General features: G+C 46.3%; 1 long non-coding RNA gene across 1 annotated transcript in view; it reads right to left on the reverse strand.

Annotated features, from left to right (window-relative positions):
* The window catches only part of LOC142905660 (uncharacterized), a 295,347-nt gene extending 274,359 nt beyond the window's left edge, over positions 1 to 20,988 (reverse strand). The window contains exons 1-4 of the long non-coding RNA XR_012929695.1: positions 20,840 to 20,988; positions 19,065 to 19,136; positions 14,238 to 14,405; positions 4,322 to 4,438 (exon numbers count right to left, since the gene is read on the reverse strand). This is a non-coding gene — a long non-coding RNA (uncharacterized LOC142905660). The remainder of the gene's footprint in view (positions 1 to 4,321; positions 4,439 to 14,237; positions 14,406 to 19,064; positions 19,137 to 20,839) is intronic.
* Positions 20,989 to 24,735: the final 3,747 nt, after the last annotated feature.

Consider the following 24,735-nt stretch of genomic DNA (forward strand, 5'->3'; position numbering starts at 1 on the left):
CACTGATTAACACTGAACCCTATGGGAGATTCACTGATTAACACTGAAACCTGTGGGAGACTAACTGATTAACACTGAACCCTGTGGGAGTCTCACTGATTAACACTGAACCCTGACGGAGTCTCACTGATTAACACTGAACCCTGTGGGAGTCTCACTGATTAACACTGAACCCTGTGGGAGTCTCACTGATTAACACTGAACCCTGTGGGAGTCTCACTGATTAACACTGAACCCTATGGGAGTCTCACTGATTAACACTGAACCCTGTGGGAGTCTCACTGATTAACAGTGAACTCTCTGGGAGTCTCACTTATTAACACTGAACCCTGTGGGAGTCTCACTGATTAACACTGAACCCTGTGGGAGTCTCACTGATTAACACTGAACCCTGTGGGAGTCTCACTGATTAACACTGAACCCTATGGGAGTCTTACTGATTAACACACGAATCCTAGGGGAGTCTCACTGATTAACACTGAACCCTATGGGTGTCTCAGTGATTGTCACTGAACCCTGTGGGAGCCTCACTGATTAACACTGAACCCTATGGGAGTCTCACTGATTAACACTGAACCCTATGGGAGTTTCAGTGATTGTTACTGAACCCTATGGGAGTCTCACTGATTAACACAGAACCCTGTGGGAGTCTCACTGATTAACACTGAACGCTGTGGGAGTCTCACTAATTAACAATGAACCCTATGGGAGTTTCACTGATTAACACTGAAACCTGTGGGAGTCTCACTGATTAACACTGAACCCTGTGGGAATCTCACTGATTAACACTGAACCCTATGGGAGTCTCACTGATTAACACACGAATCCTAGGGGAGTCTCACTGATTAACACTGAACCCTGTGGGAGTCTCACTGATTAACACTGAACCCTGTGGGAGTCTCACTGATTAACATTGAACCCTATGGGAGTCTCACTGATTAACACACGGATCCTAGGGGAGTCTCACTGATTAACACTGAACCCTATGGGAGTATCACTGATTAACAATGAACCCTATGGGAGTCTCACTGATTAACACCGAACTCTATGGGATTCTCAATGATTAACACTGAACCCTATGGGAGTCTCACTGATTAAAACTGAACACTGTGGGAGTCTCACTGATTAACACTGAACACTGTGGGAGTCTCACTGATTAACACTGAACCCTATGGGAGTCTCACTGATTAATACATGAACCCTGAGCGAGTCTCACTGATTTACACTGAACCCTGTGGGAGTCTCACTGATTAACACTGAACCCTGTGGGAGTCTCACTGATTAACACGAACCCTATGGGAGTCTCATTGATTAACACTGAACCCTGTGGGAGTCTCACTGATTAACACATGAACTTTGTGGGAGACTCACTGATTTACACTGAACCCTATGGGAGTCTCACTGATTAACACTGAACCCTATGGGAGTCTCACTGATTAACACTGAACCCTGTGGGAGTCTCACTGATTAACACTGAACCCTATGGGAGTCTCACTGATTAACACTGAACCCTGTGGGAGTCTCACTGATTAACACTGGACCCTATGGGAGTTTCACTGATTAACACTGAACCCTGTGGGAGTCTCACTGATTAACACTGAATCCTATGGGCATTCTCACAGATTAATGCTGAACCCTATGGGGGTCTCACTGATAAACAATGAACCCTATGGGAGTCTCACTGATTAACAATGAACTCGATGGGATTCTCACTGATTAACACTGAACCCTGTGGGAGTCTCACTGATTAACACTGAACCCTGTGGGAGTCTCATTGATTAAAACTGAACCCAGTGGGACACTCACTGATTAACAATGAACCCTGTGGGAGTCTCACTGATTACCCCTGAACCCTGTGGGAGTTTCACTGATTAACACTGAACCATGTGGGAGTCTCACGGATTAACACTGAACCCTGTGGGAGTCTCACTGGTCAAGACTGAACCCTATGGGAGTCTCACTGATTAACACTGAACCCTGTGGGAGTCTCACTGATTAAGACTGAACCCTATGGGAGTCTCACTGATTAACACTGAACCCTATGGGAGTTTCACTGATTAACACTTAACCCTATGGGAGTCTCACTGATTAACAGTGAACCCTGAGGGAGTCTCACTGATAAACAGTGAACCCTATGGGAGTCTCACTGATTAACACTGAATCCTGTGGGAGTCTCACTGATTAACACTGAAACCTATGGGAGTCTCACTGATTAACACTGAACCCTATGGGAGTCTCACTGATTAACACTGAACCCTATGGGAGTCTCAGTGATTGTCACTGAACCCTATGGGAGTCTCACTGATTAACACTGAACCCTATGGGAGTCTCACAGATTAACACTGAACGCTGTGGGAGTCTCACTAATTAACACTGAACCCTATGGGAGTTTCACTGATTAACACTGAACCCTATGGGAGTCTCACTGATTAACACTGAACCCTATGGGAGTCTCAGTGATTGTCACTGAACCCTATGGGAGTCTCACTGATTAACACAGAACCCTGTGGGAGTCTCACAGATTAACACTGAACCGTATGGGAGTCTCACTGATTAACACTGAACCCTGTGGGAGTCTCACTGATTAGCACTGAAACCTATGGGAGTCTCACTGATTAACACTGAACCCTGTGGGAGTCTCAATGATTAACACTGAACCCTATGGGAGTCTCACTGATTAACACCAAACTCTATGGGATTCTCACTGATTAACACTGAACCCTATGGGAGTCTCACTGATTAACACTGAACCCTGTGGGAGTCTCACTGATTAGCACTGAAACCTATGGGAGTCTCACTGATTAACACTGAACCCTGTGGGAGTCTCACTGATTAACACTGAACCCTATGGGAGTCTCACTGATTAACACATGAACCCTGAGGGAGTCTCACTGATTTACACTTAACCCTGTGGGAGTCTCACTGATTAACACTGAACCCTGTGGGAGTCTCACTGATTTACACTGAACCCTATGGGAGTCTCACTGATTAACACTGAACCCCATGGGAGTCTCACTGATTAACACTGAACCCTGTCGGAGTCTCACTGATTAACACTGAACCCTGTGGGAATCTCACTGATTAACACTGAACCCTGTGGGAGTCTCACTGATTAACACTGAACCCTGTGGGAGTCTCACTGATTAACACTGAACCCTATGGGAGTCTCACTGATTAACACTGAACCCTGTGGGAGTCTCACTGATTAACAGTGAACTCTCTGGGAGTCTCACTTATTAACACTGAACCCTGTGGGAGTCTCACTGATTAACACTGAACCCTGTGGGAGTCTCACTGATTAACACTGAACCCTATGGGAGTCTTACTGATTAACACACGAATCCTAGGGGAGTCTCACTGATTAACACTGAACCCTATGGGTGTCTCAGTGATTGTCACTGAACCCTGTGGGAGCCTCACTGATTAACACTGAACCCTATGGGAGTCTCACTGATTAACACTGAACCCTATGGGAGTCTCAGTGATTGTTACTGAACCCTATGGGAGTCTCACTGATTAACACAGAACCCTGTGGGAGTCTCACTGATTAACACTGAACGCTGTGGGAGTCTCACTAATTAACAATGAACCCAATGGGAGTTTCACTGATTAACACTGAAACCTGTGGGAGTCTCACTGATTAACACTGAACCCTGTGGGAATCTCACTGATTAACACTGAACCCTATGGGAGTCTTACTGATTAACACACGAATCCTAGGGGAGTCTCACTGATTAACACTGAACCTTGTGGGAGTCTCACTGATTAACACTGAACCCTGTGGGAGTCTCACTGATTAACACTGAACCCTATGGGAGTGTCACTGATTAACACACGGATCCTAGGGGAGTCTCACTGATTAACACTGAACCCTATGGGAGTCTCACTGATTAACACTGAACCCTATGGGAGTCTCACTGATTAACACTGAACCCTATGGGAGTCTCACTGATTAACACTGAACCCTATGGGTGTCTCAGTGATTGTCACTGAACCCTGTGGGAGCCTCACTGATTAACACTGAACCCTATGGGAGTCTCACTGATTAACACTGAACCCTATGGGAGTCTCACTGATTAACACTGAACCCTATGGGAGTCTCACTGATTAACACTGAACCCTATGGGAGTCTCACTGATTAACACTGAACCCTATGGGAGTCTCACTGATTAACACCGAACCCTATGGGAGTCTCACTGATTAACACTGAACCCTATGGGAGTCTCACTGATTAACACTGAACCCTATGGGAGTCTCACTGATTAACACTGAACGCTATGGGAGTCTCACTGATTAACACTAAACCCTATGGGAGTCTCACCTGCAGCGCGAGGCGTGTGGGCCCTGAGTTCCGTCCCGTCGAGATGCACTGGAACGTCGCGTTCTTGCCCCGCGTTCACCTCCACGTTCCCCAACCGCAGGAAGTGGGGGGCCTTGTCTGTATGTGCGAGAGTGGGGGGCGGGGGGGGGGGGCGGGCAAGAGTTCAGAGATTTGTGATCATCATCAGCCACGATCTATCCACTGCTGGACGAAGGCCCCCCTCAAGCCGTCGCCATGGTTCACGGTCCTGCGTTCCAACGATCCACCTGTAGTGTTGAGTCTATGGGTGGTAGTGTTGAATTATTGTTAAATGAGAATCGCACTTCCTGTTGTAAAATTGTTTTTTGAAGCTTTTTTTTGATGATTTCGAAAACATAGGGTTAATCTATCTTATGGTTGGTATTGTTTGACTTGCATCACACTGGAATTTGAGCATACAGCGTTGTAATACTTTTTTTTTTAAGATTTGCTGGTTTATCCATCATCAACACCATCACCCATCATCAACACCATCACCCATCATCAACACTCCGGTAATCAATAAATGTTCTTATGGAGCATTCTTAATCTATAAGTAAATTAAACGTAATTGAGGATTCAGGCTTTGCCTAGAAACAGGTTAGTAGGCCTCAAGCATTAGGCCTAACAGTTTAAACTTTAATTTGCTTACCCAACTAAGGTGTTTAAAAACTTAATTGCAGAGATCGATAGGTGGCAGATCTTCAGTCACCCCTAAATGTGTTAGTGCATTTTTAACTAATTTGAGGATTAATTCTCACGCCGCAGGCTTCGTCTATCGTCAGTGTGTGTGAGTGTGAGGTTGTCAGCCTGTGTGAGGTTGTCAGTGTGTGTGTGAGGTTGTCAGCCTGTGTGAGGTTGTCAGTGTGTGTGTGAGGTTGTCAGTGTGTGTGAGTGTGAGGTTGTCAGTGTGAGTGTGAGGTTGTCAGTGTGTGTGTGTGAGGTTGTCAGTGTGAGTGTGAGGTTGTCAGTGTGTGTGAGGTTGTCAGTGTGTGTGTGAGGTTGTCAGTGTGTGAGTGAGGTTGTCAGTGTGTGTGAGTGTGAGGTTGTCAGTGTGTGTGAGTGTGAGGTTGTCAGTGTGTGTGAGTGTGAGGTTGTCAGTGTGTGTGTGAGGTTGTCAGCCTGTGTGAGTGTGAAGTTGTCAGTGTGTGTGAGTGTGAGGTTGTCAGTGTGTGTGTGAGGTTGTCAGCCTGTGTGAGTGTGAGGTTGTCAGTGTGTGTGTGAGGTTGTCAGCCTGTGTGAGTGTGAAGTTGTCAGTGTGTGTGAGTGTGAGGTTGTCAGTGTGTGTGTGAGGTTGTCAGCCTGTGTGAGTGTGAGGTTGTCAGTGTGTGTGAGTGTGAGGTTGTCAGTGTGTGAGTGTGAGGTTGTCAGTGTGTGAGTGTGAGGTTATCAGTGTGTGAGTGTGAGGTTGTCAGTGTGTGTGAGTGTGAGATTGTCAGCCTGTGTGAGTGTTAGGTTGTCAGTGTGAGTGTGAGGTTGTCAGTGTGTGTGTGAGGTTGTCAGCCTGTGTGAGTGTGAAGTTGTCAGTGTGTGTGAGTGTGAGGTTGTCAGTGTGTGTGTGAGGTTGTCAGCCTGTGTGAGTGTGAGGTTGTCAGTGTGTGTGAGGTTGTCAGTGTGTGAGTGTGAGGTTGTCAGTGTGTGAGTGTGAGGTTGTCAGTGTGTGAGTGTGAGGTTATCAGTGTGTGAGTGTGAGGTTGTCAGTGTGTGTGAGTGTGAGATTGTCAGCCTGTGTGAGTGTTAGGTTGTCAGTGTGAGTGTGGGGTTGTCAGTGTGTGTGTGAGGTTGTCAGTGTGTGTGAGTGTGAGGTTGTCAGTGTGAGTGTGAGGTTGTCAGCCTGTGTGAGTGTGAGGTTGTCAGTGTGTGTGAGTGTGAGGTTGTCAGTGTGTGTGTGAGGTTGTCAGTGTGTGTGTGAGGTTGTCAGTGTGTGTGAGTGTGAGGTTGTCAGTGTGTGTGTGAGGTTGTCAGTGTGTGTGAGTGTGAGGTTGTCAGTGTGTGTGAGTGTGAGGTTGTCAGTGTGTGTGTGAGGTTGTCAGTGTGTGTGAGTGTGAGGTTGTCAGCCTGTTTGAGTGTGAGGTTGTCAGTGTGAGTGTGAGGTTGTCAGTGTGTGTGAGTGTGAGGTTGTCAGTGTGTGTGTGAGGTTGTCAGCCTGTGTGAGTGTGAGGTTGTCAGTGTGTGTGTGAGGTTGTCAGTGTGTGTGAGTGTGAGGTTGTCAGTGTGTGTGAGTGTGAGCTTGTCAGTGTGTGTGAGTGTGAGGTTGTCAGTGTGAGTGTGAGGTTGTCAGCCTGTGTGAGTGTGAGGTTGTCAGTGTGTGTGAGTGTGAGGTTGTCAGTGTGTGTGAGTGTGAGGTTGTCAGTGTGTGTGTGAGGTTGTCAGTGTGTGTGAGTGTGAGGTTGTCAGTGTGTGTGTGAGGTTGTCAGTGTGAGGTTGTCAGTGTGTGTGAGTGTGAGGTTGTCAGTGTGTGTGTGAGGTTGTCAGTGTGTGTGAGTGTGAGGTTGTCAGCCTGTTTGAGTGTGAGGTTGTCAGTGTGTGTGAGTGTGAGGTTGTCAGTGTGTGTGTGTGAGATTGTCAGCCTGTGTGAGTGTGAGGTTGTCAGTGTGTGTGAGTGTGAGGTTGTCAGTGTGTGTGTGTGAGGTTGTCAGTGTCTGTGAAATTGTCAGCCTGTGTGAGTGTGAGGTTGTCAGTGTGTGTGAGATTGTCAGCCTGTGTGAGTGTGAGGTTGTCAGTGTGTGTGTGAGGTTGTCAGTGTGTGTGAGTGTGAGATTGTCAGCCTGTGTGTGTGAGATTGTCAGCCTGTGTGAGTGTGAGGTTGTCAGTGTGTGTGAGTGTGAGGTTGTCAGTGTGTGTGAGGTTGTCAGTGTGTGTGAGTGTGAGGTTGTCAGTGTGTGTGTGTGTGAGGTTGTCAGTGTGTGTGAGTGTGAGGTTGTCAGTGTGTGTGAGATTGTCAGTGTGTGTGAGTGTGAGGTTGTCAGTGTGTGTGAGGTTGTCAGTGTGTGAGTGTGAGGTTGTCAGTGTGTGTGAGTGTGAGGTTCTCAGTGTGTGTGTGTGAGGTTGTCAGTGTGTGAGTGTGAGGTTGTCAGTGTGTGTGTGAGTGTGAGGTTGTCAGTGTGTGTGAGATTGTCAGCCTGTGTGAGTGTGAGGTTGTCAGTGTGTGAGTGTGAGGTTATCAGTGTGTGTGTGAGGTTATCAGTGTGTGTGAGTGTGAGGTTGTCAGTGTGTGTGTGAGGTTGTCAGTGTGTGTGTGAGGTTGTCAGTGTGTGTGTGAGATTGTCAGCCTGTGTGAGTGTGAGGTTGTCAGTGTGTGTGTGAGGTTGTCAGCCTGTGTGAGTGTGAGGTTGTCAGTGTGTGTGAGTGTGAGGTTGTCAGTGTGTGTGAGGTTGTCAGTGTGTGAGTGTGAGGTTGTCAGTGTGTGTGAGTGTGAGGTTGTCAGTGTGTGTGAGTGTGAGGTTGTCAGTGTGAGTGTGAGGTTGTCAGTGTGTGTGTGAGGTTGTCAGTGTGTGTGAGTGTGAGGTTGTCAGTGTGTGTGACTGTGAGGTTGTCAGTGTGTGTGAGTGTGAGGTTCTCAGTGTGTGAGTGTGAGGTTGTCAGTGTGTGTGTGTGTGAGTGTGAGGTTGTGAGTGTGTGTGAGGTTGTCAGTGTGTGTGTGTGATGTTGTCAGTGTGTGTGAGGTTGTCAGTGTGTGAGTGTGAGGTTGTCAGTGTGTGTGAGTGTGAGGTTGTCAGTGTGTGTGAGTGTGAGGTTGTCAGTGTGTGAGGTTGTCAGTGTGTGTGTGAGGTTGTCAGTGTGTGTGAGTGTGAGGTTGTCAGTGTGTGTGAGTGTGAGGTTGTCAGTGTGTGTGAGTGTGAGGTTGTCAGTGTGTGTGAGTGTGAGGTTGTCAGTGTGTGAGTGTGAGGTTGTCAGTGTGTGAGTGTGAGGTTGTCAGTGTGTGTGTGTGAGATTGTCAGCCTGTGTGTGTGTGAGATTGTCAGCCTGTGTGAGTGTGAGGTTGTCAGTGTGTGTGTGAGGTCAGTGTGTGTGTGAGGTTGTCAGTGTGTGTGTGAGGTTGTCAGTGTGTGTGTGAGTGTGAGGTTGTCAGTGTGTGTGAGGTTGTGAGTGTGTGTGAGATTGTCAGCCTGTGTGAGTGTGAGGTTGTCAGTGTGTGTGTGAGGTTGTCAGTGTGTGTGTGAGTGTGAGGTTGTCAGTGTGTGTGAGGTTGTTAGTGTGTGTGAGATTGTCAGCCTGTGTGAGTGTGAGGTTGTCAGTGTGTGAGTGTGAGGTTATCAGTGTGTGTGTGAGGTTATCAGTGTGTGTGAGTGTGAGGTTGTCAGTGTGTGTGTGAGGTTGTCAGTGTGTGTGTGAGGTTGTCAGTGTGTGTGTGAGATTGTCAGCCTGTGTGAGTGTGAGGTTGTCAGTGTGTGTGTGAGGTTGTCAGCCTGTGTGAGTGTGAGGTTGTCAGTGTGTGTGAGTGTGAGGTTGTCAGTGTGAGTGTGAGGTTGTCAGTGTGTGTGTGAGGTTGTCAGTGTGTGTGAGTGTGAGGTTGTCAGTGTGTGTGACTGTGAGGTTGTCAGTGTGTGTGAGTGTGAGGTTCTCAGTGTGTGAGTGTGAGGTTGTCAGTGTGTGTGTGTGTGAGTGTGAGGTTGTGAGTGTGTGTGAGGTTGTCAGTGTGTGTGTGTGATGTTGTCAGTGTGTGTGAGTGTGAGATTGTCAGTGTGTGTGAGTGTGAGGTTGTCAGTGTGTGTGAGTGTGAGGTTGTCAGTGTGTGTGAGTGTGAGGTTGTCAGTGTGTGTGAGTGTGAGGTTGTCAGTGTGTGTGAGTGTGAGGTTGTCAGTGTGTGAGTGTGAGGTTGTCAGTGTGTGAGTGTGAGGTTGTCAGTGTGTGTGTGTGAGATTGTCAGCCTGTGTGTGTGTGAGATTGTCAGCCTGTGTGAGTGTGAGGTTGTCAGTGTGTGTGTGAGGTCAGTGTGTGTGTGAGGTTGTCAGTGTGTGTGTGAGGTTGTCAGTGTGTGTGTGAGTGTGAGGTTGTCAGTGTGTGTGAGGTTGTGAGTGTGTGTGAGATTGTCAGCCTGTGTGAGTGTGAGGTTGCCAGTGTGTGTGTGAGGTCTTTGCGTGGGAGCGGTTGGCACCACGCGGGCTAGGCCGCAGGCTTTCGGCCGTCCGCTCCCTTTGAGTCGCTACGATTTTTTATTTTATTATTTTTAATTGTGATTTAGTGTGCCGTGTGTATAATGTGTACACGTGTGAGTGTGAGGTTGTCAGTGTGTGTGTGTGTGTGAGTGTGAGGTTGTGTGTGAGATTGTCAGCCTGTGTGAGTGTGAGGTTGTCAGTGTGTGTGTGAGGTTGTCAGTGTGTGTGAGGTTGTCAGTGTGTGTGAGTGTGAGGTTGTCAGTGTGTGTGTGTGTGAGGTTGTCAGTGTGTGTGAGTGTGAGGTTGTCAGTGTGTGTGAGATTGTCAGTGTGTGTGAGTGTGAGGTTGTCAGTGTGTGTGAGGTTGTCAGTGTGTGAGTGTGAGGTTGTCAGTGTGTGTGAGTGTGAGGTTCTCAGTGTGTGTGTGTGTGAGGTTGTCAGTGTGTGAGTGTGAGGTTGTCAGTGTGTGTGTGAGTGTGAGGTTGTCAGTGTGTGTGAGATTGTCAGCCTGTGTGAGTGTGAGGTTGTCAGTGTGTGAGTGTGAGGTTATCAGTGTGTGTGTGAGGTTATCAGTGTGTGTGAGTGTGAGGTTGTCAGTGTGTGTGTGAGGTTGTCAGTGTGTGTGTGAGGTTGTCAGTGTGTGTGTGAGGTTGTCAGTGTGTGTGTGAGATTGTCAGCCTGTGTGAGTGTGAGGTTGTCAGTGTGTGTGTGTGAGGTTGTCAGCCTGTGTGAGTGTGAGGTTGTCAGTGTGTGTGAGTGTGAGGTTGTCAGTGTGTGTGAGGTTGTCAGTGTGTGAGTGTGAGGTTGTCAGTGTGTGTGAGTGTGAGGTTGTCAGTGTGTGTGAGTGTGAGGTTGTCAGTGTGAGTGTGAGGTTGTCAGTGTGTGTGTGAGGTTGTCAGTGTGTGTGAGTGTGAGGTTGTCAGTGTGTGTGACTGTGAGGTTGTCAGTGTGTGTGAGTGTGAGGTTCTCAGTGTGTGAGTGTGAGGTTGTCAGTGTGTGTGTGTGTGAGTGTGAGGTTGTGAGTGTGTGTGAGGTTGTCAGTGTGTGTGTGTGATGTTGTCAGTGTGTGTGAGTGTGAGATTGTCAGTGTGTGTGAGTGTGAGGTTGTCAGTGTGTGTGAGTGTGAGGTTGTCAGTGTGTGTGAGTGTGAGGTTGTCAGTGTGTGTGAGTGTGAGGTTGTCAGTGTGTGTGAGTGTGAGGTTGTCAGTGTGTGAGTGTGAGGTTGTCAGTGTGTGTGTGTGAGATTGTCAGCCTGTGTGTGTGTGAGATTGTCAGCCTGTGTGAGTGTGAGGTTGTCAGTGTGTGAGGTCAGTGTGTGTGTGAGGTTGTCAGTGTGTGTGTGAGGTTGTCAGTGTGTGTGTGAGTGTGAGGTTGTCAGTGTGTGTGAGGTTGTGAGTGTGTGTGAGATTGTCAGCCTGTGTGAGTGTGAGGTTGCCAGTGTGTGTGTGAGGTCTTTGCGTGGGAGCGGTTGGCACCACGCGGGCTAGGCCGCAGGCTTTCGGCCGTCCGCTCCCTTTGAGTCGCTACGATTTTTTATTTTATTATTTTTAATTGTGATTTAGTGTGCCGTGTGTATAATGTGTACACGTGTGTATAATGTATGTGTGCAATGTGTACAAGTGTGTGTATAATGTATGTGTGTAATGTGTACAAGTGTGTGTATTATGTATGTGTATAATGTGTACATGTGTGTTTAATGTGTGTATAATGTGTTCGTGTGTATATGTGTATCATGTGTCTAAGTGTGTGTATAGGTCTATGTATAATGTATGTGTGTATATGAAGTGTGTGTGTATTGCGCACTGTGTTGGTGTGTACTGTTGAGAAGAGTTGAATGGACTTAGTAAGTGTGTCACTACCCAACCACGTGTCTCTCTCCCCGTGTCCCTCTCCTTGTGTCTGTGTCTCCCCGTGTCTCTCTCCTCGTGTCTCTGTCCTTGTGTCTCTCTCCAATAGTGTCTCTCCCCGTGTCTCTGTATCCTAGTTGTCTCTGTCTCTCTCCCCGTGTCTCTCTCCCCGTGTCTCTCTCCCCGTGTCTCTCTGCCCGTGTCTCTCTCCCCGTGTCTCTCTCCCCGTGTCTCTCTCCCCGTGTCTCTCTCCCCGTGTCTCTCTCCCCGTGTCTCTCTCCCCGTGTCTCTCTCCCCGTGTCTCTCTCCCCGTGTCTCTCTCCCCGTGTCTCTCTCCCCGTGCATGTCTCCTAGTGTCTCTTCGTGTCTCTTTCCCGTGTCTCTCTCCCCGTGTCTCTCTCCCCTAGTGTCTCTCTCCCCCAAACACTAACGATACAACAACACGACGTTCGGAGTGCAAAGTTGAGAGAGAGAGAGAGAAATGAGAATTTTCCCGGCGGGAGTAACTGGGTGGGGCCGTGGGCTTCCGGTTATTGTAGCGGCCTAGAGCGTGATCCATCCACTGCTGCCCTGAGGGAGCCCCGTGCTCTGTCCACTGCTGCCCTGAGGGAGAGCCGTGCTCTGTCCACTGCTGCCCTGAGAGAAAGCCGCGCTCTGTCCACTGCTGCCCTGAGGGAGAGCCGCGCTCTCTCCACTGCTGCCCTGGGGCAGAGCCGTGCTCTGTCCACTGCTGCCCTGAGGGAGAGCCGTGCCCCATCCACTGCTGCCCTGAGAGAGAGACAGTCGTGCTCCATCCACTGCTGCCTTGAGAGAGAGAGAGTCGTGCTCCATCCACTGCTGCCCTGAGAGAGAGAGTCGTGCTCCGTCCACTGCTGCCCTGAGAGAGAGAGAGTCGTGCTCCGTCCACTGCTGTCCTGAGAGAGAGAGCCGTGCTCCATCCACTGCTGCCCTGAGAGAGAGTCGTGCTCCATCCACTGCTGCCCTGAGAGAGAGAGTCGTGCTCCATCCACTGCTGCCCTGAGAGAGAGAGAGTCGTGCTCCGTCCACTGCTGCCCTGAGAGAGAGTCGTGCTCTCTCCACTGCTGCCCTGAGAGAGAGTCGTGCTCTCTCCACTGCTGCCCTGAGAGAGAGTCGTGCTCTCTCCACTGCTGCCCTGAGAGAGAGAGAGAGTCGTGCTCCATCCACTGCTGCTGCCCCGAGATGTCGCGGGCGCTGCCCCAGAGCAAGGAGGCGCTGCTGCAGTCGTTCAACAAGCGGCTCAAGGCGGACGTGCGCTCCATCCTGGACAACTTCACGGAGATCATTCGAGACGGCCGAGGGTTGTGAATGAAGAGTTCCCTGTGTTGGCTTCAGTGGGGCCGTCTGGACGGGCAGCAGAGAGACGAGAGGCCAAGAAACGACATTCCAGTCGTGGGCTGAGCTCAAGGAGGGCTAGCTCGAGCACCATCCTGCGCCGGGGAAAGGAGGTGGTGCAAGCGGTTCAGCCGAGCCCACAACAGCCAAGAATCTGCTGTCTGGGAGAGGGGGGTGGGCGCTGTTCAACCCTAGCACGTGGGCGAGAAGCCGTGCATGTGTAACGAGTGCGGCAAGACGTTTTCTCGCACTCGGCCTACAAGTATATATATTTTTTTCTATTTCCACTTGTGTGTAAATCTGTGTATACCCCGGATATTTTAGAGATGGCAATTCTCCTGCTGTGTGTCCTACTGCTGTCCCTCCCGGCCATATCTCGTTATTTTGCGTCCATACTTGTTGCTCGATTTGCCACTACACCTGCAAATGAAACAGCTTATAGACACTTCTACACTCCATCATTGTATCCTTTTAAACCCTATCTTTGTCCCATTACTTCACCAGCACTCCTTCCAAACTTAATTCTGCTCTTAAAAATAACACCATCTGCGAGCTGCTGCTATTCGTCCAAGGTTCGCCGCTCTTCATCCTTTCACAGAAAATACTAAACTAAGTTGCCTCGGTTTTTCCGAGAACACAGTACAATGGTTAAAAAATTACCTCTTTTCTCGCAACCAAACTGTATTCACAGATGGTTGGAGGTCAAACAGTGTTAAGATAACAAAAGGGGTTCCACAGGGTTCCATCCTTGGCCCCCTCTTGTTCTCTCTTTATGTCAATGACTTGGTCACTGAACTGGATCATTCCAGGGTAAATCTTTTTGCAGATGACACGATACTGATTACTGCTGGCCGCTCTCCGGATGACGTAATTGTTAAGCTCCAGGGTGATTTCAACAAACTACAACATCAGCTAGTTTCTCTTAAACTAGTCCTGAATACCTCCAAAACCAAGGTGCTATGCTTCTCTCCGGGACTAAAGCAGGAAGTTATTTTTCCCCAATTACATTCCTTGAATAATTATCAAATAGAGCAAGTCAAGATCTATAAGTATCTTGGGGTCATCCTGGATTCAAAACTTAGTATTGAAGATCACATTGATTATATTGGTAAAAAGACAAAAATAAAAATAGGTTTTCTGTATCGACACAAGCACTGCTTCCCCCCAATGTTCAGTTTGGAATTGATCAAAGCTACCATACTGCCTCTACTTGACTACTGTGACATCGTGTATAAATCAGCCCCAAGTACTGTACTGAAGAAGCTTGATTCCATCTATCACTCGGCCTTAAGATTTGCATTGAACTACCCATATAGGACTCACCACTGTGATCTCTACATTGGGTCAAACTTAACATCTCTTAATGTCCGACGGCTTGTGCACCAGATCTTATTTATTCACGAGGTACTTACAAAAAATTCCGCAGACTGTGTGTGTGTGTACACTGTGTGTGTGTACACTGTGTGTGTACACTGTGTGTGTGTGTACACTGTGTATGTGTGTACACTGTGTGTGTGTACACTGTGTGTGTGTACACTGTGTGTGTGTACACTGTGTGTACACTGTGTGTGTACACTGTGTGTGTACACTGTAAACCTACGCGCCCCCTGCATGAACGACAGAGGCGCAGGGACAGACGTTCGATCGCGTTGGAATCGATCTGCAGACGGCGGTCTTCTCGCACGGCCAGCTCTGTGTCGCCTCATCTCGATCCCGCGATCCCAACCAGGTGAAAGTCCGCATCGAACCGAACCCCCGGCAAGGCCATCTACTTAACGAGGAGAGAAAATTCACACGAAATATCGTTTTAAATGAATAAGCTTTCGATGAAGAAATACAATTATCTAATACAAAACATAATACAATTCAAGGTTGTTTCATTTTCAAACTTGAAAACGGAGCATCGGGAGCTTGCGTGGAGGCGTCGTTCGTGTGCAATTCTTTTCGTGACTTTCCTGGCCCAAGGCCGTCAATGTTTGTGAGGGGCACCGCAGGCGGTCAGGCTTGCTTCAACCCTTGGTTGTGAACATCCAGACGTTAATCAGCATGGACCATTTATAGTCCTAATTCACCAACATATAAGACGTCATGCAACATTCTCACGAGTGTTGTTGTGGAGAATGTATCTACTAGATGTGCTCTGCCTTGTAACCGAATACAAATCTGTACCAAAAATGCATTTCAAATGTAGTCTCTTAAATTACTTCCTTGCTATGAAGCAGATCAGCAGACACGACATCTTTCATTTATCGATCTCTCCACGAAACAAAGGAATGTTTTACACAAACTATAACTAGCACAGCCTTCTGGGAGTGCATCATTGATTCAGTGCAAGCCACCTGTGGACTCTTATTGGTGCACAGCGTCTCAAAAGCAGCCGGGCTGCTTCAACCGATAGTTTCGGACATCCAGACGTTAATCAGCTAGGAGCATTTCTAGACCTAGTTAGACAAAACCAACGTCAACACGTAATACTAAATTATAATTCGTGTTGTAGAGAATGTATCTCCTCTATGTGCAACTGATTAATGATCCGAGTGTGATCCTTATTTCAAAGACAATGAGTTGCTCCAGAGGGAGATGCTTCATGAAAACACAAAAATACCCTTAGACCTGTATCACAAGAACAATGAGTATCACCCGAGTTATCTGTACAGGTTACTTCCAAAACACACACTTTGTCCTAACACCACTTAATCAATGTTTGACCCTTATAGACAAAATGTTACATGTACACACACAATCAGACAAGTATTCATTATAAATATTTGACAATCAATTTAACTAAATTAAATTACTGCACTGAAATATACTGCATCAGGTTACATCGTATTAACAAGACGCTATTTGAAAAAATACACACTGTCTGCTTAACAGTGTATGTACAACATACTATTGCGCCATTCAAAACGAGTAGGCCATTGCATGCTGGCGTCTGGGTCAAAATTGAGCAAATTCCAAACATTACCTACAAACTCCACAACTGAGATGGCACGTCAATGATCAACCCCTACTGACAGGCTCTTGTCCACATGCAGGCCGGTGCAGGGCCACCACCTTGTGCCACACAGGGGCAGCTGCTACTTGGGGGTGCTCTTCGAGTGTTTGAGACGAGATACGACGCAAAACTTCGAATTGCCGAGGTGATTAAGCAAGCACCATATAAATGGAATTATTAGAACCTTGTGAATGCTTGGGAGCTTATTGGCTCTCGCTCCTGGTTAGAGATCTACCCAACCCACAGGTCCACAAAGAATGGCCACTGTTGCCCTGCAGGTTGCACCTAGGAATTGAGTGTTCAACTTCACATTCTTGTCATTGAAGGCCTGTGACAAAGGTGCATCTATTGGAGCGACATCGTCTCTGCCTTACACATCTACTGGGACTCCATTTGACTTTGTATTGTCTCGGACGAAGTCCACCCACACCTCCACTTCCATAAACTGCTGGGAGTTGCCTCACTCTGCCTCGCAGTCAGAATTCTCCTCCTGCTTCACGTTGCCTCCATCGATGTGAAGGTCCCATTGTGGAGTTGAATCTTCATCTTCACATTTCACCTTCACTTCTTCGCTCTTCACCATCACTTCTTCACTCTTCACCATCACTTCTTCACATTTCACCTTCACCTCTTCATATTTCACCTCGATATCTTTAAAAGTGTCCAAGCTGGGATTTTCTTCCGGTTCTTGTTTCATGAGGGATGGGCTCATTGCGGCACTTTGACTTTCACAAGCTGATTTCAGACTCCACTCCTTGTTGATCTTCTGATGCTTGTGTGTTGTCTGGTGTCCATGAAGAGTTGATGACTGTGAAAACGCCTTCCCACACACACTGCATTTGAAGGGTATCTCTCCTGTGTGTGTTCTCTGGGGTGTTACAAGAGAAGATGAATGTGCAAACACCTTCCCACACACACTGCACTTGAAGGGTTTCTCTCCCGTGTGTGTTCTCTGTTGTGTTACAAGAGCAGATGAAACTGAAAACGCCTTCCCACACACACTGCACTTGAAGGGTTTATCTCCTGTGTGAGTTCTCTGGTGTACATGAAGATGTGGTGACTGTGCAAATGCCTTCCCACACACCCCGCACTTGAAGGGTTTTTCTCCCATTTGTGTTCTCTGGTGTCTTTGAAGATTTGGTGACTGTGAAAACGCCTTCCCACACACACTGCACTTGAAGGTTTTCTCTCCCGTGTGTGTTCTCTGGTGTTTTACAAGAGTAGATGAATGTGCAAACGCCTTCCCACATACACTGCACTTGAAGGGTTTCTCTCCCGTGTGTGTTCTCTGGTGTGTTACAAGAGCAGATGAAACTGAAAAGGCCTTCCCACACACACTGCACTTGAAGGGTTTATCTCCTGTGTGAGTTCTCTGGTGTACATGAAGATGTGGTGAATGTGCAAACGCCTTCCCACATACACTGCACTTGAAGGGTTTCTCTCCCGTGTGTGTTCTCTGGTGTGTTACAACGGTTGTGTTATGGTCGAAACGTCGTGAGATTTTTTATTGTTTTATATATATTATTATTTTATTGTTTCCCTTCAACGTGACTTTACCGAAAGCACTAAGTATATGAATTACTACAGTCACGAAAGCTTTAAATCAAAATTTGACTTGTCCCTTGCTTTTTAATCAACGCGTGTGAAAGGCATCACGCTCGCTGAAGGTGTTTGCCATCAGGGATTTCGTGTACTGTATACGCAACTGCGCACAATTCTGTGAGTCGCTTGTAACTGCTTTGCCATTAATTATTGCCAATTATGGACTTGGACTGTTGTCCTCTCATAGAGTCCCTGGCACGTAATAATATGCCACACGGTGGCAGTGGGGGTCGCAAAATGCTGATTTATCTATATATATGAAAGGGAAATGTGTGGATGTGTCTGTTCGAAATGTTTAGCATACTTCCCAACATGCTACACACTTGAGACTTGGCATGTCGGTAGGTTCCATATTGTACACAACGTAAAAAGAATAAAAATAGACTTTTAAATTCTGGGGGGGGGGGGGGAGGGGGGGGAGGAGTGTGGGGGAATGACCATGAAGTTTGTGGAGTCAACCCGCAACACACCTGAGTTAAGCGCTCTGTAATGTTTACCCCTACCATATGGCTCTTCGTGCGCCATACTTCTAGAGCTGTTAACAGCGTGCCAGGAGATTTTAGTTGGCGCTTCGCTCCTGGCCGATGAAGCCATTGGCTTCTCGGAGTTTCAATACTTATCCGTGCGAAGAATGGGTACAACGGCTATCTTAAATATAAAGCAGACAATTACATCTGTTTGTGTGACACAGCAAAACCTCTCAAACGCTGAGCACTGGCGTCATTAAATTTTCACAGCTTATCCTGTCTGGAATTTCTAAGTGAACGCGACTATTTTCAGCTCGCCACGTCATTCCCTTCCCGAGTGGCCAAAATCGACCTTACGAAGAAGTGGAGTAAGGTTAAATTTCCTTGAGTGAAAACATCCGATTTAGGTTACTTGATTTGTTTCGGCTTTTTTCCGTCTTGCGAGCATCAACATTTACGGGTTTTTCAGTGAAATATAAGGGAATATGAAATGTATCCAAGACAAGAATTCAAGTCCCGGGCGAAGCCGGGTAGTGAAGCTAGTTACTAATAAACCCCAATGATCCGATCGAAAATAGGGATTTCGATCGGATCGTTGGGGGGGCACGTGCCACCCCACCCCCACTGGTTCCACCACTGTCACGCACTGGCATGGTTCACAGGTGGTGGTGTGTCCAGACCCACGCCTGGCCACCTTCACCTGCTCAGTATTAATGCTTCCTCACTCCACCAAGTAATTCATTGAGGATAAATCAACACAACCGAGGCTGCGTGTCTCTCTCACTCTCCCCGTGGTCGTATGGATTTCCGTCCTGATCCCCGGGTTTCTCCTCCACATGTAGAGAGTGAACACTACCACGTGCCCAGAGTGAACACCGCCACGCGTCTAGAGTGAACACCGCCACGCGTCTAGAGCGAACACCGCCACGTGTCTAGAGTGAACACCGCCACACGTCTAGAGTGAACACCGCCACGCATCCAGAGTGAACACCGCCACGCGTCTAAAGTGAACACTGCCACGCGTCTAGAGTGAACACCGCTACGCGTCTAGAGTGAACACCACCACGTGCCCAGAGTGAACACCGCCACGCGTCTAGAGTGAACACAGCCACACATCTAGAGTGAACACCGCCACGTGTCTAGAGTGAACACCGCCACGTGTCTAGAGTGAACACCGCCACACGTCTAGAGTGAACACCACCACACGTCTAGAGTGAACACCACCACACGTCTAGAGTGAACACCGCCACGCGCCTAGAGTGAACACCACCACGCATCCAGAGTGAACACCGCCACACGTCTAGAGTGAACACCGCCACGCATCTAGAGTGAACACCACCACGCTGTTGACAAGCCCCACCTTGTTATTGTTGTTGTGGGCAGGTCGCTTCTGAAAACAAGAGCGGTTTCAGCAGCTCAACGTGGGCGTGGCCTGGTAAAGAAATAAAAATAAAACTGTGAATATTAAAAAAAAACAAAGTTACAAAGTAGCGAGCCAGGTGAAGAGAAAGTTAAACTAAAGCAAGATACTCTTCGGATCTTTCGGTAAAGTCATGTAGAAAAAATAAATAAATTAAATAATAGTTTCCGTTTCATTTATTTGGTATAGTCCTGTGAGCCATTCGGCTCTTGAATCGGGTGCAACCGCAAAAACCAAAAAACTCAAACATGAACAAGAAAACATCTAAAAGTGACTATGTGACTGTACAAACAGAAAATCCAGGGAAAAACAGCAAAATATTCCACAAAAAGCACCGTACACCATCGCTGTGTGCAAATAGCATGCGATGTTTCGATTGCAACACAAGCAATCATCATCAGGTACAAATGAAAGAGAGAGAAAAAATCTAGAAAATTTAGAAACGTATTGCAATACAACACAGAGAGTCGGCTAACGTAACAGTCAACAACACCCCACCTGGTTGATAACGTTCTTCCAATGATTGCTCAATTTGAGAGAGACAAAACACAGACACGGAGACACATAGACAGAGAGAGATACACACATAGGCACACAGAGATACAACGCCTCTGTGTCAAGGCCTTAAATAGAGAGAGAGGGGGGGTTGAGAAATTAGCAAGTCAATGCAAGGCCGTAGTCATGGAGTCAACATTGGGGGGGACCAAATCTTCCAGGGAGTCTGGGGTCCCCCCCCAGAAAAAAATGTAAATTTGAAAACTAATTTCCTGCGTAAAATATTAACAAATTTCACTAACACATGGGATGGATTTTGTATTATTTGATACAATAATGTTTAATATTGTATTGTATTACATTGCTCAGTTTTTTTACTGTTCTTGTTTCATAGTATGTAATGGCAGAGATTAGGGATTCATAAAGTACAGCGCAATCATATAAACAGAAATCTATGCATTGTTATATGAAGACAAGTCCAGATTTTGTGGCCAAGGTTTAGCAAATTGTTGTTTTTATTAACAAAGCATCGCAATTAATATTTAGAAAACATTTTTATAGCAATATTATATATTGTATATTGCTATAGCAATATATTGGGGAGGGGGGGGGGACATTTTGAGCATATTTGATTATTGGGGGGGATGTCCCCTCCAATATATTATAATTATTATAATATATTATAAATATAATATATTATAATTACGGCCTTGTGTCAATGAGAGATTGGAGCTTTGGTGACTGCAGTAAATAATAACACGAGCACACACACAGAGAGAGATTTCACACTTAATAAAACAAACTGAGTACAATTACGAAATCTAATGCAATGCAACACAGAGAGTCGGTCAACACACAAGTAACGCATAGCCTGGTTGATTACTTTCTTACAAAGATTGCTCAACTAAGCGAGAGAATTGAAGCAAACGCGATCAGGCGAGGGCAGGAGGCAAGACCCCGCGTGGCTGGGCCCCGCGCTGTAAAGTTTTAACCTGGACATCGCTTCCATGCTCGCTGATACTCAATTGACATCCCTACGAGAGAGAGAGGCTCTACCTCGGTAAACAACCACAACCACCACCACCACCACCACAACAACCACCACCACAACAACCACAACCACCACCACAACAACCACCACCACAACCACCACCACAACCACCACAACCACCACCACAACAACCACCACCACAACCATAACCGCGATGAGAATTTCTCACCTCGGATTTCAGTTCACGCGCGGAGCGGCAGATTCCTGTTACCTCGTGACGTCACGCGGCAGGAGGCGGTGACATGACGTCACTTGCGGGAACAAGACACTCCCCTCCCACAATGGGCGGCTCTGTAACTTAAATAATTTATGTTAATGAGCCTGGCCAATAAGTGGAGGGATGGGGCGTGGGTGCCGAACTCGTCGCAATAAACTCATAGTTCATAGTTCATTTATTTGGTATAGCCCTGTGAGCCATTCGGCTCTTGAATTGGGTGCAACCGCAACAAACAAAAAACATGAACAAGACAAACATCTTAAAGTGATTGTGTGACTGTGCAAACAGAAAATACAGGAAAAAAATATCAAAATATTCCTGAAATAGCACCGTACACCAACGCTGTGTGCAAAAATCCCAGTGGGATGCAAGTCAAATAACAACAACAACCACAAGACAACTCCGTACTACAATAAACAAAAACATGGCCAAAACAAACAAAAAAACTTTTCGAAATCACCAAAATAAAAGCCATAAATCCAATGTAACAGTGATCATAGGGACTGTGACCGAATTTTTAACAATAAACTACATAAATAAATTATAACACCAAAATCTAGAGCCATATTTTAGGCCACTGAATAGCAGTGGTAGCTAGGGTTGTACAACTCCTCTAGAGCAGTTTTGAGTGAAGATCTCATAGGTAGTGATTCAAGTTGAAGTTTATTGGCAATAGCATTCCAGACCCTGGGGGCATTAATAGCAAAGGCCCTTCCTCCAGTTTTTGTACGGCAATAGGGAATGTGAAGCTGGTAAATGAGCGAAGACCTGAGGTCAAATTTGTTCTTTGAAACAGAGAGGAGATCCAGTAGGTAGTCTGCGGAATTTTTTTGTAAGTACCTCGTGAATAAATAAGATCTGGTGCACAAGCCGTCGAACATTAAGAGATGTTAAGTTTGACCCAATGTAGAGATCACAGTGGTGAGTCCTATATGGGTAGTTCAATGCAAATCTTAAGGCCGAGTGATAGATGGAATCAAGCTTCTTCAGTACAGTACTTGGGGCTGATTTATACACGATGTCACAGTAGTCAAGTAGAGGCAGTATGGTAGCTTTGATCAATTCCAAACGGAACATTGGGGGGAAGCAGTGCTTGTGTCGATACAGAAAACCAATTTTTATTTTTGTCTTTTTACCAATATAATCAATGTGATCTTCAATACTAAGTTTTGAATCCAGGATGACCCCAAGATACTTATAGATCTTGACTTGCTCTATTTGATAATTATTCAAGGAATGTAATTGGGGAAAAATAACTTCCTGCTTTAGTCCCGGAGAGAAGCATAGCACCTTGGTTTTGGTGGTATTCAGGACTAGTTTAAGAGAAACTAGCTGATGTTGTAGTTTGTTGAAATCACCCTGGAGCTTAGCAATTACGTCATCCGGAGAGCGGCCAGCAGTAATCAGTATCGTGTCATCTGCAAAAAGATTTACCCTGGAATGATCCAGTTCAGTGCCCAAGTCATTGACATAAAGAGAGAACAAGAGGGGGCCAAGGATGGAACCCTGTGGAACCCCTTTTGTTATCTTAACACTGTTTGACCTCCAACCATCTGTGAATACAGTTTGGGTGCGAGAAAAGAGGTAATTTTTTAACCATTGTACTGTGTTCTCGGAAAAACCGAGGCAACTTAGTTTACTAAGCAGGGTGTTGTGGTCAACTGTATCAAAAGCTTTGGACAGGTCAAGAAAAAGACAGGCACAGTACTGCTTATTATCAAGGCTATTGTAAATTTGATTCAAAGAGTCTAATGCAGCAGATGTGGTGCTGTATTTTTTTCCAGAACCCAGATTGTTTTAGATGTAGTAGATTGTTGGTGGACAGGAAACTGCTAATTTGGTAGTTCAATAATTTTTCAAAAATTTTCATAAATGGGGACAAAATTGAGATAGGTCGGTAGTTATTGGGATCATCTTTAGGGCCCCCTTTGTGAAGTGGACGGACATAGGAATGTTTCCATTGTAGAGGAATTGATGCTTCTTTGATGGACAGGTTGAAAATATGGGCTATAGGTTTGTATATTAGGTGACCAACAGTTAGTAGAGCAAAGACGGGAAAACTATCTGCTCCGGTAGAGGAGGACCCTTTGAGGTAGGACAGTTGTTTCAGAAGATTACTTTCGTGGATTGGTTGGAAACTAAATTCGTTTAATGTTTGGACAGGGGTGTAGGAATTTGCAGGAGCAGGGGTGACTCCCAATACATTATCAAAAAGATTACCAGCTTCAGAAAAATGAAGGTTAAAATTGTCAACTATTTTTTTGGGATCTGAAAAATATTCCCCATTTCAGTGAAGCTCAACGGGCAGATTTTCTGTTTTGGATGCCTTTTCGATAGATTTGATTGTTTTACAAAAAATCCTGGCATTTCCATGTGATTCCAGGAGAGTGAAGGAAAAATAGGAATTTTTTGCATGCCGTATTTTTTTTACGCATCTATTCCTTAAAATCCTGTATTCTAGCCAGTCATTTACCAAATTACTTTTCTGAGCACATGCCCAAGCCTTGTCCCTAGTTTTCATGAGCTTTGTAATCAAAGGATCATACCATAGTGGGCAGTTGCCTTTAGTTTTAAATCTAACCAACGGAGCATGTTTGTTAAGAATTTGGAGAAACGTGTACCTGAAAGTCTCCCAAGCCGTAGTCAGGTTGGGGATATCACAGACCTTATCAATATCCGAGTGAAGCACATCATTTGTAAATGCCTGAGTGCTGAAGTGCCTCAAAGAGTGCTTCTCAACAATTTTAGGGGGGGCTTGGGTCTGGCTGATGATCTCACACCAAAAATGAAGGAGTGATCACTAAGGTTATTACCCAGAACACCAGTCAGTGCAAAAATTGTGAGGGGCATTTGTCAATAGACGTCAAGCAGAGTTGACTGTCCCGGATTTTTTAGGTTGGGTCTTGTGGGGACATTTATTAATTGAAACAAGTTAAATTCATCTGTAAAATTTGTGGCCACGGCCGGCGGGTTTAGCCAATTCCAATTTAGATCACCCACTAAAATTATTTCACCTTTAGGGAGGCCACCAAAAAGCTCTCTCAGTGCCGATGCAGCTTCAACATCCTTCCCACAAGGCGGTCTATAGCAGCACACTACCAATATCTGTTGATTATTTGGGAGAGTTATTCTGAGAGCCAGACCTTCAAAGCAACATTTTTTAAACAAGGAGTGAGCTGGTGAACATGCAATAGTGTTACGAACATAGATGGCAATTCCACCTCCTTTAGATCCTCGGTCAAGCCGAAAAAGGTTGTAGTTTTCAATCGTAATCTGCAAGTCATTGACGGCAGGAGTGAGAAATATTTCTGTTAGGCAAAAAATGTCCGGATCAAGATTTGCCACTTCTAGTTTTAGTTGACTTAATTTAATCACAAGCCCTCTGATGTTGACATGTAGAACACCAACACCTTTCCTGCCAGAAAAATCTACAGAATTATACGAGCTCTTTTCATTTGGGCCAGGATAAAGCTCAATACCACCCAGGAATAAGAAAAGTAGAATTAACAGTTTGCATAAGTATTTTCTGTGAAAGGATGAAGAGCGGCGGACCTTGGACGAATAGCAGCAGCTCGCAGATGGTGTTATTTTTAAGAGCAGAATGAAGTTTGGAAGGAGTTGCTGGTGAAGTAATGGGACAAAGATAGGGTTTAAAAGGATACAATGATGGAGTGTAGAAGTGTCTATAAGCTGTTTCATTTGCAGGTGTAGTGGCAAATCGAGCAACAAGTATTTACGCAAAGTAACGAGGGTAGCTGTTTGTAAAGTTGAGTGTGGCACTAGATATGGCTGGGAGGGACAGCAGTAGGACAAACAGCAGGAGAATTGCCATCTCTAAAATATCCGGG

Source organism: Petromyzon marinus, chromosome 56 (genome assembly GCF_048934315.1).
Source record: "Petromyzon marinus isolate PM22_M1 ecotype Great Lakes invasive population chromosome 56, UKy_Petmar_22M1.pri1.0, whole genome shotgun sequence".
Lineage (NCBI taxonomy): Eukaryota > Metazoa > Chordata > Hyperoartia > Petromyzontiformes > Petromyzontidae > Petromyzon > Petromyzon marinus.